The sequence below is a fragment of the Rutidosis leptorrhynchoides genome, chromosome 5 (assembly GCF_046630445.1).
Source record: "Rutidosis leptorrhynchoides isolate AG116_Rl617_1_P2 chromosome 5, CSIRO_AGI_Rlap_v1, whole genome shotgun sequence".
Classification (NCBI taxonomy): Eukaryota; Viridiplantae; Streptophyta; class Magnoliopsida; order Asterales; family Asteraceae; genus Rutidosis; species Rutidosis leptorrhynchoides.
The window spans coordinates 296,624,895-296,639,192 of NC_092337.1; the positions used below are offsets into that span (position 1 = coordinate 296,624,895).

The 14,298-nt window shown below is 32.9% G+C and overlaps 1 non-coding gene across 1 annotated transcript; it reads left to right on the plus strand.

Annotated features, from left to right (window-relative positions):
• The first annotated feature begins 3,405 nt into the window (after nucleotides 1–3,405).
• Nucleotides 3,406–3,512, plus strand: LOC139851166 (small nucleolar RNA R71). Its single transcript, XR_011760524.1, has one exon. It is a non-coding gene; the product is annotated as a small nucleolar RNA R71 (small nucleolar RNA).
• Nucleotides 3,513–14,298: the final 10,786 nt, after the last annotated feature.

A 14,298-nucleotide genomic window follows, 5' to 3' on the forward strand; every position in this document is an offset into this window, starting at 1 on the left:
TAAGTTAGTTACCAAGTGCCCACGGTTAAACATATACTTTTCATACTGTTTTGAAACACTGAAATCTCATGGCCTACCTTACATTACTGTTACAACTTAAACTATAGGTCACCAACATTACTGTTGACGTTTTTAAGCATGTTTTCTTAGGTGTTTAGAGGTTTGTTGCTTCCGCTGTTTAGACTTGCTGTCTTGGTGTTTAAACTTGCTGTTAAGGACCTGCTGTGCTAGAATTTCGCTGCATTACTTAGAGATGTCTCAATCATGGAACTTTTCTTTTGCATTCATAATTTATGTTATTTTCAAATAATGACTTTGTAACGACCTTTGTGTCACGTTATCTTTTGTAAACGCTATCTTTTTATGAATGCAAAACTGGTTTTCAAATAGCATATAGTGTTTGACCTTGTAATGATCCTGTTGTTGATGATCCGTACACAATGGTTTTGTACGGGGCGTCAGAATTGATTAGTTTAGTCCAAAGCAAAAGTACCTGCAATAATCTTATACAAAATATGTGATATATGTTTTAAAGAACTTGGTAAATTCTTCCCACATTTAGCTTTTATTTATTCTTTTTTTTGCCTTTTTATTCTCCTTTATTCCATTTTAAATGAATTCAAGCGTTTTTGGTTGTTTCTCAATTTATGTCCTTTCCAAGGCAACAATAATTTCGGTATTATCACCTAGTTTTATCGTTCATAAATATATATAAACATGATTTTCAATTCATTTAGTTGAAAATTTTTCAAATTTTCACAAAATTTGGCAATTAAACCAAGTGTAAACCTGAGAGAATTTATAACCCTTCCCCACACTTGAGATCTTGCAATGCCCTCATTTGCAAGAAATCAGTAAAAATTTAAATTCATGAGGGTGATTAGTGTAGAAAAATGGTTAAAAATACCGAGTTTGCAAACATATTGTTTTATATCACATTTGATATTTTACGTCTTGTCGTTAAAATTAGTAGCGTTTGCTGAACTTAATGCCAGTATTTGAAAGTGCGCTGTTTTACCCTGTTTTGTATATAACATAAAATACAAACATATATATACATATTTTTGAAGTTTGGTATATTATCCCACATTCATATAATATTTTTGGTATACTTTAAATCAATAGTATTAAAATAATGATAACAAAATTTTTCGCCCCGTCTTTGGGTAAAGCAATTTCGGTTCTATGACCTAGTGTTTAACTCACGACGAATTTTAGAAATCATTTTTTAAACTTAATGAAATAAAGTAAATTTTGTTTTTAAATTCACTCAAAACTTAATTTTAAAAAGCATATTAATTTCATATAAAACCTACAAAACAAAAAAAATTCAGAATGGGGGGAGAAAACTAGTTCTTTAGTGTCTGCTACTGGAAAAGACCAATCAGATTCCATTCTCGGAACTACACGAGAACAGAACAACTAACTCTAGACAGTATTTTCTATTTTAGAACATTTAAATCTCCCCACACTTAGGTAGCTGTGGTGTCAAAATTGTGATTAACTTCATCGTCAATTTCTTTTGGACCATAATCAACTTGCATATTTATGAATTTTGCTTTAAGCCATTGGTCTGATTTCTATGTAATATCCAAAAATTCTACTAGTTTCACCTTTTCTTTAGGCGATATATTGGATACTAACCGGTTACTCAACTTAAAATTCCCCTTGGTTCTAGCATCGCGAATCCGTTTAATAAGTTTATTCATTGAACTGTTAATAACGGGGTCATTTAATTTTGTATTAACAACGGGGTTCTTTCTTATTAGGTCATCATTAGGTGTTACTTCATCTTCCCCACACTTAGGCGTTTTATTATTGTTAAGCACTACCGTTTGAGTTGGTAAAACAATATGGTTTTTACCAATCATTTTTGGTTCAACGGTTTTGGTTGGTGGAGATTTAGACTTTCGAATCACAAAGGTGACCGATTTGTCACCATCACTAAGTGTCATTCTACCCTTTCTTACATCAAATAACGCCCCGGTGGACACTAAGAATGGTCGACCTAAAATTAGAGGAATGTTTGAGTCCTCTTTTATGTCAATGACAATAAATTCGACTAGAAAGGTTAAATTACCTACTTGAACGAGTAGGTTGTCAGTAATTCCAATTGGGTGCCTAATGGTTTGATCAAATAGTCGAACACTTATCTCCGTTGGACTTAACTCACCTACTCCTAATCTCTTATATAATGAAAGAGGCATAACACTCACACTCGCACCTAAATCTGCTAGTGCATCATACATGACACAATCACTAAGTAGACAAGGAACAATAAATTCACCCGGATCACCCATCCTGGGTGGAAGTTTTGGTGGAACGGTCTTCACCGGGTTTACTTCTATGGTTTTTGTTTCTTGCACTTTCTTATTCTTCTTCTTCTTTCCAAAGGTATCACAAACTTTATTACCTATTACTTGCTCATACTCAACTCCTTTTCTTGGAAACGGGATGGGTGGTCTGTATGGTGCCACCAATGGCTTTACATACTCGGGTGATGGTGGTGTTGTAACTTCTTCATTGTTACTCACATCTAAAACCTTCCCATCTTCTGGTGCTGGTTTTTCAGAATTTGTTGACACCATATTAACATTCTCATTCCGTGAATTTACTTCAGTATCACTTGGTAGCTTTCCTTGTTCCCTCTCACTCATCATGCTAGCAAGAATACCTCCGTATTTTTCCAGATTCAAAATGGAAGATTGTTGAGTTCTTAATGACTGATCAAACCTCTCATTTGTTTGGGTTTAAGATGTAATAAATTGTGTTTGAGATTCCATTAGCTTTGCCATCATTTCTTCCAGATTTAGCTTTTTCTCTTCGGTTTGTTGTGGTGGTTTATACAAGCTAGGTCTTTGTTGATTGAAAGTGTTGTTTTGAGTTGGTCGATTATTTGGACCTTGTTGGTTATACGAGTTATTGTTGGGTCCATTTGGATTGTAAAGAATGTTTTGATTTCGATTGAAGTTTGGCCTTGGCGGTTGATAATTATTTTGATAATTGTCTCCCGGCTTTTGGTTCATGTAGGAAACATTCTTACGTTGTTCCATCGTTTGTTCAATGTGACAATCTTTCGTTAAGTGTGGTCCACCGCATTGCTCACAACTGATTCGTATTGCGTGAATATCGTTATTCATCTTTTCCATTCGTCTCTCGAAAGCATCTATTTTTGCGGAAACGGAATCAAAGTCATGGCTAGAATCAGCTCTAGCCGCTTTAGATGAATGAAAAATATCTTTCTCCTGGTGCCACTCATGTGAGTGGGAGGCTGTGTTATCAATAATTTTGTGAGCTTCAGTTGCGGTTTTCTTCATAATGGAACCAGCAGCTGCTGTGTCGATGTCTTTTCATGTAGCGACGTCGACCCCTTGGTAGAATATTTGTACTATTTGATAAGTGTCTAAACCATGTTGAGGACATCCTCTCAACAAATTTCCGAATCTTGTCCACGCCTCATATAATGTTTCATTTGGCTTTTGCGCGAACGTAACAATTTCTCCTTGAAGTCTCACGGCTTTAGATGCCGGAAAGAATCTTTTAAGAAATTTCTCAACTAAAACATCCCATGTGTCAATCACTCCTTCGGGTAACGATTCTAACCAATCTTTGGCTTCTCCCTTTAAAGTCCAGGGAAACAACATGAGATAGATTTGTTCATCCTCAACTTTTCTGATTTTGAATAGAGTACAAATCCTATTAAAGGTTCGAAGATGTTCGTTTGGATCTTCTTTTGGCGTACCACTATATTGGCACTGTTTAGTTACCATGTGTAAGATTTTTCCTTTGATTTCATAATCTGGCGCATTAATGTCTGGTCGAATAATGGCGTGACCTTGGCCAGTGCGTGTGGCTCTCATTCGGTCTTCCATACTTGGAGGTTCCGTTACTTCCATATTTGAATTTGTTGAATTCGAATCACTAGAAGATTCTGATTTAACAGTTTGTGGTTCAGGAGGAATAATTAGTGGTTCACGATCTTGGAATTGTCCTTGAATATCCTCTGGGTTCTCAGTTGTGAAGTCGGGTTCAAAAAATGGATTATCGGAAATTTGAATTGGAGTACTTGTTCGACTAGATGATGATTCTAAAGAAAAATCAACGACGATAATATTGGCTAGATGTCTTGATCGGGTTACAGGTGGTGAACGTATGAAAGGTGGTGAACGTTTTGCTCGGTGCATTCACTGACTATCCTATTAGAAATTATATAAGTTATCAAATTATTAGACTTTTCTGCTTTTGCCCACGTTTCGAATAGCCAAAAGATGCAGCAGGGAGCCAGGATCCTTTAAGTCGAAAAATCCACAACTCAGCCACTAACAAATCCAGCTATTACTACGAAGCAGAAAATTTTGGATGTCTATCAATTTAATCGCTTAAAATAAATTTTCGTCGATATTTTAATGAAATTCTAGGAAATTCTATGTCCTAAAAACTAGAGTGTAGAAATGAGAAAGAAAAAGCGCGCGTCGAAAAACGTCGAAAAATAAAAAGTCAAAAAATAATAATTAGAAAGTAAAGCGTCGAAACTTAAAAGTCTAAAAATTATAATCTAAAAAGTTGCGCCTAAAGGTATTAAAACTTAAAAGGAATTCTATATCCAAAACGGAAATAACTTAATTAGGCACTAAAATCTAAAAACTGCGTTGTAAAATTCTAAAGCGCCTAAATCTTAATCTAAAGAAAAAGCACTTAAGGGATTTACGGCAAAACCTAAAAACTAGAAATATGAAATAACTATGACAAAAACTAAGTTTAAAACTAATTACGAACGATAAATATACAAATTACGAATAATTGATAAAAAAATACAAAAAGAAATTAAAGTGATAAAAATACAATTTTTATAAAAAAATATTATTTTTATATTTTTATTTATAAATGTATTAATATAAATAATAATAACTAAAACTTAAAATAAAAATTAGTTAAAAACTAAAACTAAATATTAAATATAAACCCAAATTAGGTTTTAAATAATAATAATTAAAAATTAAACCCTAATTATATAATTAATGATCCTAGGTATCAGCTTTCAGAGCAGCTCCGCGATTGCTGCGTTTTATACCTTTGAAGCTCTGCGATTGCGGATTTAAATAGTGATGGATCCGGTTTGGGCTTAAAACAGGTTTGGCCTGGTACTATTCCTGTGTGGGCTTCAGTTTTGGGCTTCGGTCAGATTTGGGCCTAGTTGCTGTTTTTAATTTTTACAAGATTTTAATTTTACAAAATAATTTATATAAAATAAAATAAACTTATATTTTAAAAACTACAAATAAAAATAAAAATACTTTATTATTTTATATATTTTGAACAAACTCTTAAAAATATATTTTTTTAATTTTTAATTTTTTTAATTTTTTTATATTTTTATATTTTTTTCAAACTTATATATTATTATATTTTTACAAATATTGATTAAAAATATAGCGTTTCGCCGAGTCCTCGGCAGCGGCGCCAAAAACTTGATGTGCGAGCGAAGGGGTACGAAATATACTTATTTTTAATATGAAATACGGCGAAATATGATACAAGTTTTATTTATTTATATAGATGGATATACCTAAACCTTGCTACAACACTTATAGGTAGTGTACCTAATCGTAGAGTAGTGTAGTTTTTAGTAAGTCCGGTTCGTTCCACAGGGAGCTAGTGAATACGTATTATATTTTTAATAACTATATTTATATAAAATGTATATAATTATATATAGTAATAATAATATATAAAAGGAGGGGTTTACCGTTTAATGACCGGTTTGTCGATTTTATATTTTAAGCGTAAAGATAAATGACAATAATTAAACTGTGTAAAATAAATAACAATATTAAAATGACAATAAATAAAATGACAATAAATAAAAATACGATGAGATTTAAAGTAGAACAATTATGCTTATTTAAACTTCCGTAACCATGATGTTTGACGTTTTGATTTTAATTTATTACTCTGGATTAATTGTCCTTTTGTCCTGGATTATTTGAAACCTATCTGGTTTTTGTCCATAATAGTCCATCGGTCATAAATATAAAGTGTGAGTGTCCTCGTCAAATTACCCTTATACCCGAAGTCAAATATTCCAACTAATTAAAGATTTAAACTGTGACGCAGTTATCACTTCTGTCAACAATTACACCAGTTATCACTGTATGTAATCCACCCCTGTTTTGATTAGATATGAATATTAATTTACCCACTTGATTAGTTTGAATAATCAATTACCCAACCCGAATAATTAATTAAATGATTATAATAGATTTCATATGAATGTCACTAAATAGGACAACCATAATCATTATTAATTATTAAGTTAATTAATTTGAAAATAGGATCGACAGACTCCAATGAGTTGTCACTCAATTAGACAATACCTCCCATCTATTAATAGTCCATAGTCAAATGCCCACAAGTGTCGGTCTTTTGTTCAAACATTAATTATGGTACATAATCCAATAACCCCGTCTTTAATATTTAGTCTAACATCACGATTACTTCGGTTCAAATAAGCATAATAATAACTTAGTTACGATACATTAATTTTAAAAGGAAGAACATAGCTTACAGTGATTATTTATCGCGTAGTGTTACACGGACAGAGTTCTGAATTTAAAACCGGTAAAACATTTCTTACAATAACCTAAATATTATTAATATTAAATTAAACTTTAATATTATAAATATAAATATATATATCGTATATAGATAGAGAGATTGAGTGAAAAAGGGATGCAGAATTCGAGCAGAATGCGTGAGATTTTATAGGCGCACTTTGAACTATACAGCTCCGCGAGTGCGGTACTTTTGTGCCTTACAGCTCCGTGAGTGCGGAGCTTCGGATTTCAGCTCACCAAATTGAGTTAAACGTGGGCTGCTGAATATTATAATATATAATATAATGATATATAATTTCATATAATTGTATATATATTATATTATATTCTTGTGCATTGTTGACTTGTAATTTTAGCTCCGTTGAGTTGTACGTTAATTCTCGGTTTATTTCTCAGTTTCGAACGCCTTTTTGTACGCTTAGATATCTTGTACTTTGCGTTTTGCGGCTTGTACTCTTGTCATTTTTAGTCGTTTCTCATCAATAAATTGAACCACTTGGATTGTACTTTGTACTTTTTAGCTTTTTGGTCATTTGCGTCTTCAAATCGTCGATTCTGTCTTTTGTCTTTGCACTTATTTATTTAAACGAATATTACTTGAAAATAGAACAATTGCAACTGAAAACTTTACATATTGGAAGGATATTGTGCCTAAATATATGTTCGTTTGGAGCACTATCACTAGTGAGATAGTGTCGGGACCTAGGTTGATCTATTTGGGGACAAGTACAATTTGGGTTAAATTATGCCTATTGGTGTGGGTTTTAATTACCACCCAGAGTGGTAATGGGAATGTGCTCATTAGGTGTTAACGAGCAAGGTGTGGTTTGACGAGCAAGGTGTGATCCTTCGGCTAAGGGATGTGTGTGTCGGATTCTCTTTTAGAGAATTAATATTTATATGTATATTGTGCCTATGTGTGATATAGGTAGCTAATTGCTCGGATATGAGGACGATAATCATATTACATATCACTTGTGTGCGCTTCGAGTTGTGTGGAATGATTATACGTGTATGTATATAGATTATTTATTTGTGTGGGATAATGATGCGCATAGCTGCACATCTATATGCGCTATATCAGATCAGTGCACGTCACCCCACATAAATCGCGCGAGCTCATATCTTACGCTGACTAGCTCGCAATCTCGTCACACTATAACAAAGAACTCACTAACACTGATTGCTCAATTCGAACATGGCGCCATATTAAGAAACGGATAAGGCTAGAAAGGTACTAGGGCGACACTAAAGAAGAAAGGACACCTGTGGCAACACGATACAATCCTGACACTGCAGGGCAGACAGAAAAGGACAGCAAGGTATAAAGGAGACAACACTAAGATAATGGCAGCACTTATACAGCTTTTTGGAATAAAACGACGGAGACAATACAACGTGGCAACAACATTTCCTGTTTTGTCCTCCATACGTGGCAGTAAGAGACAAAAGCCCACAAGTATAAATAGAAGTAACATGAACGAGAAGAGGCATCATATCTGGAATTTCATTCCACTCCACCCACAAGAATACTCTCAAGTATATTCCATCTCAGCTAACCCGCGTAACCGACATAGCACCCTCAAACACCTTGCAATTTCAGGTAGCGCGCACCACGTAAATCCTAACATCTCCCTTGGGCCATCACCTCCGGTTAACCCGAATGATGGTGGTTTAGGTTTAACCACCCTTTCTGAGATCATCATCTCGTATGAGGGTTATTCACGGTACTCCGGACCGGAGAGTTAAACTCAAAAAACCCTTAAACCCTTCATTATTGTTGATCTCGCATTAACCGAACCCCTTGCACCATTTTATGCTTGATCAAATAGCGCCATCCGTGGGACTCTAAGTTAAAAGGTTTTGTTAAAATCTTTTTTCCTTAAAGTTCTTTACATTCAAACGTTTCTTTTTTGTTTGTGTATTTCAGTTCCAGGTAACTTTAAGAGCGTCATGAAGAAATGGCAAGTCAACCGGAGGCTTCAAAGGCGGTACCAGCACGTCTGCAAGCACCGCGCATATCTGAACCTGCGGGTACACCGGTGAGCAGTGGCATGAGTGCGCTGAAATGCCCCGTTCATATCGATTATAAACGTTTCATATTAATTGGTTTCATTGCGAGGTTTTGACCTCTATATGAGACGTTTTTAAAAGACTGCATTCATTTTTAAAACACACCATAACCTTTATTTTATCGACAAAGGTTTAGAAAAACATAACCTAGATTATCAAGAAATGATAATCAAAAATATATCGTTTACACACGACCATTACATAATGGTTTACAATAATAATATGTTAAATTAAAACAAGTTCTCGAATGCAGTTTATAAACAATATTATACAAGCATGCTGACTCCAAATCTTTTCTTTATTTAGCATGCAACAGCGGAAGCTCTTAATAATCACCTGAGAATAAATATGCTTTAAACGTCAACAAAAATGTTGGTGAGTTATAGGTTTAACCTATATCATAAATCGTAATAATAATAGGCCACAAGATTTCAATTATTTTACCGCACACGTATCTCGTGTACAAAATATGATACACATAACCTGTGTATAAAAATCATTCATATGGTGAACACCTGGTAACCGACATTAACAAAATGCATCTAGAATATCTCCATCATTCCGGTACTCTCATCAGACATGATAAAATCGAAGTACTAAAGCATCCGTAACCTGAATAGGGTTTGTTAGGCCTAATAGATCTATCTTTAGGATTCACGTCAATTAGGGTTTCTGTTCCCTAATTCTTAAATTACCAGACTAAAAAGGGTGATATCCGGTATATTAATCTAACCATAGAATGTAGTTTCAAGTACTTGTGCCTATTTTGTAAAACATTTATAAAACTGCATGTATTCTCATCCCAAAAATATTCGATAGTAAAAATGGGACTATAACTCACTTTCACAGATTTTCAATTCGTCGAGAATAAGACTTGGCCACGGGTCGATTCACGAACCTATAAAAAATATATACATATATATCAAGGTATGATAGAAATATATTCACATCATATTTTTATTTACATTTTGACGATTTAAATTGTCAAGTTAGCAGTCCAATGTTAGTAGTCCACAATTAGTAGTACATATATAATTCAAAATATCACCCTGTAATAATCAAAACATAGTATACACGTATTGTATAAGACTCAATCATGACCCATGATACCGCTATTGTAGTTACACGTATTGTGTATGTGGGTCTTTCGATTTATCCGACGTATTGTGTAACTAATGTCTTAACTAATCAAGATTACATGATATTGTCTCGGACTCATCCGAGACTAGTATATTACATGGAAATACTCATAACATGTTAGAATACATGTATAATACAAGAAAGGTTAGCTAGAATGTGGTTAGTATAGATTTTTGTAAAATCATCACGTAGTCATTTTAGCCATTTTTAACCAATATTGTTTTGCTCATAACTTCTTCATTATAAATCCGATTTGGGTGAATCAAATTGCTATGTGTGACGACCCGGAAATTTCCGACCAAATTTAAACTTAACCTTTATATGTTTCCGACACGATAAGCAGAATTTGTAATGTTGAATCTTAAAAAGTTTGGAACTACATTCATGTAATCAATTACCATTTGACCGTGTTCGACGATTCACGAACAATTATGTGTATATAGATATGTATATATAATATATAATATTAACTGAAAACATTAACAAAGTATTAGATATATGATACTTTACATGAACATATTTGTTTCGATATATTTATCGACAGAATTAAGAGATAATATCAAATGATTGAATTATCAGATACATTATGATATGATTACGGGTCTATGTTATGAGGTCCACTGTGATTTAAGAAATCTATTCTTTTTGACAACTCATTACTTAACCAGTATGATAAAGATAAAGATATTTATATTTTATTTTATTAAATATATATAACGATTTAAATTAATATTATATATTTTTATACACGTATTATACGTACATAGTTTTATACTTTTACTATACTTTAACTTTACCTTTACTTTACTTTTACTTTACTTTAACTTTAATAATTCATACTTTAATAATTCACTTTAATAATTCATACTTTAATAATTCACTTTAATAATTCACTTTAATAATTCATACTTTAATAATTCACTTTAATAATTCATACTTTAATAATTCACTTTAATAATTCAAAAATCTATTATAAATAGAATTCAATAGGTTTCATTATTTTATAGAAACTTGAAAATATATTTCTCTAAACTCTCTCAATCGAATTACATATATATATATATTTACTTAGTACTATTTCAAGATATTATTAGTATACATAAAATACTACGACGGAGTTATATTCAGACGATTTCAAAATAAGTTTTCAAATTGGATATAGCTAAGGAAATTATGGGTTATAGCTATGAAGGTTATGGGTATTAATCGAGGGTATTGCTCGTGAGGTCAACCTAACATTTATCATTTTCGTTGCGTCTACGTACTTTCCTGCAATATTGAATCACAATATTGATACGTGAGCATTCATATCTTATCTTTTATATATTAATAGTGTATCCCTGACTAGTGCTCGAGTATATATGATTATGCATGTTTGTATGCTTAGTTTCGTCGTTAAATAGTTTATGATAAATCACGAATTTGATACATATGCTACTGAGATAAGTTATATGATATGCATGTCGTTGAAAAGCTGAAGAAAAAAATTAATAACTTTTCATTTAGAAATCGTGTGGTTTCGATGAACGGATTAAAAGATATGGTCAACTGAATTATCATTAATTTTAATATTATTATTAAAACGATTATTATAACTGTTATCAGTTGATGTTATTACTAAAATTATCTTTATTACTAAAAATTAATATTTCTATTGAAACTATCATTTTATTATTTTTATCATTATTATTATTATCAATATTATTTTATCAAATAAATATGCGTACAAAGATATTTTTACCACACGTAATGTAATTACATTAATAATACATACCACTATATTTTTATGGTATTAAGTGAATTTTATAAATTTTATTACTTGAGATATATAAAAGTATATTTTTATCATATATGAATTTTAATATAAATTTTTATTTATTAATAAATGACTTGTATTATTTAGTATAATAAGATCTGATAAATATATTTAAATATATAAAACTACTATATATAAGTTATATAATAAACATGTATAGATTTTGAAAGTCATTTTGGGTCAAGTTGACTTTTGTTGACTTTTGTATGTCGGTCTCGAGCATTAGGATTGTGATACACTACGACTTGACCTAAATTGTTAGACAGATATTGACCAACATTTAAATATATATACTTAATATAGGTTCGTGAATCCGAGACAAACCCTGCACTTGTTCAGTGCCGTCATATACATAATTGCTACGAAATACAGTATTGTGAGTTTCATTTGCTCCCTTTTATATATATTTTTGGGACTGAGAATACATACGCTGTTTTTATAAATGTTTTACGAAATAGGCACAAGTACTAAAACTAATTCTACGTGGGTTTAAACCAGAAATATACCCTTAGCTTGGTAACATTAAACTACTTGTCTATGTACGGTAGGCGCGAATCCTAAAGATAGATCTGTTGGGCCTGACAAACCCCATCCTGACTATGGGATGCTTTAGTACTTCGAGGTTATTTTAAACACACCTGATCTGGTGTACTTCAGAGGGTAAAACATGAACGTTAAGGCTTGTTACCGGGTGCCTACAACTTATAGAATACTTTTATACACTTGCGAGTGTACGGATATTTATAGAAACTGAAATCTTGTGGTCTATTACTATTACGAAAATGATGGATTATGATAAACTAATGAACTCACCAACCTTTTGGTTGACACTTTAAAGCATGTTTATTCTCAGGTATTAAAGAAATCTTCCGCTGTGCATTAGCTCATTTTAAGGATATTACTTGGAGTCATTCAAGACATACTTTGAAAGACGTTGCATTCGAGTCGTTGAGTTCATCAAGATTAATATTAAGTCAATTATAGTTGGATGTAATATGAAATGGTATGCATGTCGTCAATTTTTGATGTAAAGAAAGTTTGTCTTTTAAAAACGAATGCAATGTTTGTAAAACGTATCATATAGAGGTCAAATACCTCGCGATGTAATCAACTATTGTGAATCGTTTATAATGTATATGAACGGGTCCTTTCAGTTGGTATCAGAGCTGGTTTAAGCTGTGTCGTCGGCTTAATCATAGAGGGGGTTCTCACAGTGTTACCTGTGACGAAGCATTGGCTTTTACTCCTCATGGTCCGAATATGGTAGGCTTTGCCGAGAGGCATGGCCGTAAAATCAGTGTCTGAGGTACGCTCAGTGGTCACCAAGCGGTTAGCTGGGAAGGCACTGAGTGGGATGCTTCCCTAACTTTCAGTTGGTATCAGAGCGGTGGTCTTAGCGAACCAGGTCTTGCATTAGTGTGTCTAACTGATAGTTGTTAAGATGCATTAGTGAGTCTGGACTTCGACCGTGTCTGCATGTCAAAATTTTTACTTATCATTTTTAGTCGGAAATCATCTACTTACCATCCTTAGGAAATTACCTGCTTATCATTCTTAAGTCTAGACGCGTTTTCCTACATTTATTGCATAATAGTGTATAGACGAATTCTTATCTTAGCATATCTGTTACTGTGAACTTTGACTGACATCTTTCAAAGATTCCTCCGTAATTTATGGGATTTTGGTATTATATATACATATGTAAATTATGTATTGAAGAATACCAAATCTAAATTCTACAATCTATTTCATACCAAAAAATTCTTTCCCTGATCATACAAGATGGATCCCTCAACCAGTTCGAGTTCCTCGGATTCCGACAGCTATGCCGATATGGATTTCCACATGAGTTCCGAAAGCAGCGTGACCGGAATGAATCAACCAATTAGCCATCATCTATTCTAGATCAATTGGGGATAGGTTCGTAATCTACTTAACCATTGGAGACAAGAAGAAGGCGATCCCTTTCATCCACCACATTGCCCTCTTGGCAATGAACCTGAAGCACTTACCGGCGAACCTGTCTGAAACACCATTTTCTCTCTCATTTCTAGAGTATCTCGTCATGATTGTATACTACACTAAATTCTAGATCTTATTTATCTGCTCGTCCGAACCGACAATTACCCCGGTGTAATAGAAGAAGTCAACGAGCTTCGCGCTCGGGTAGTGGCTTTGGAGAATATGGTGCAAAGTTTACAAACACCAGCAGCAGCACCAACAGCATAACCAGTACCACCATCAACAACATCAACAGTACCATTACCACCACCAACAACAACCGCATTGCAAACCTCAACTTCACAATCTGTCCCACGAGCATCGACGTCATACGCCATGTAGATACCAAGGAATACCACAACGATGAAGTATTGATTCATAACTTCATTGGGGAAACATTCTACGGCGATTATGTAATTTCTAAAGTTTAGAAATTATCTATCCTCGCATTAACCATAAATCAAATGAGTTTAATTTAATATTAACTCATTAAATCAATATTACATCTGAAGAAATATACACATATATATTTCCATAAAGACTGTAATAAAATTCTTTTGTACAAAATATTAATTGTGAATTTTTTTTAACGGGTAGGTAATACCCGAGAGATATATAAATTCACAATTAATATGTTACATTCTTCGAATCTGA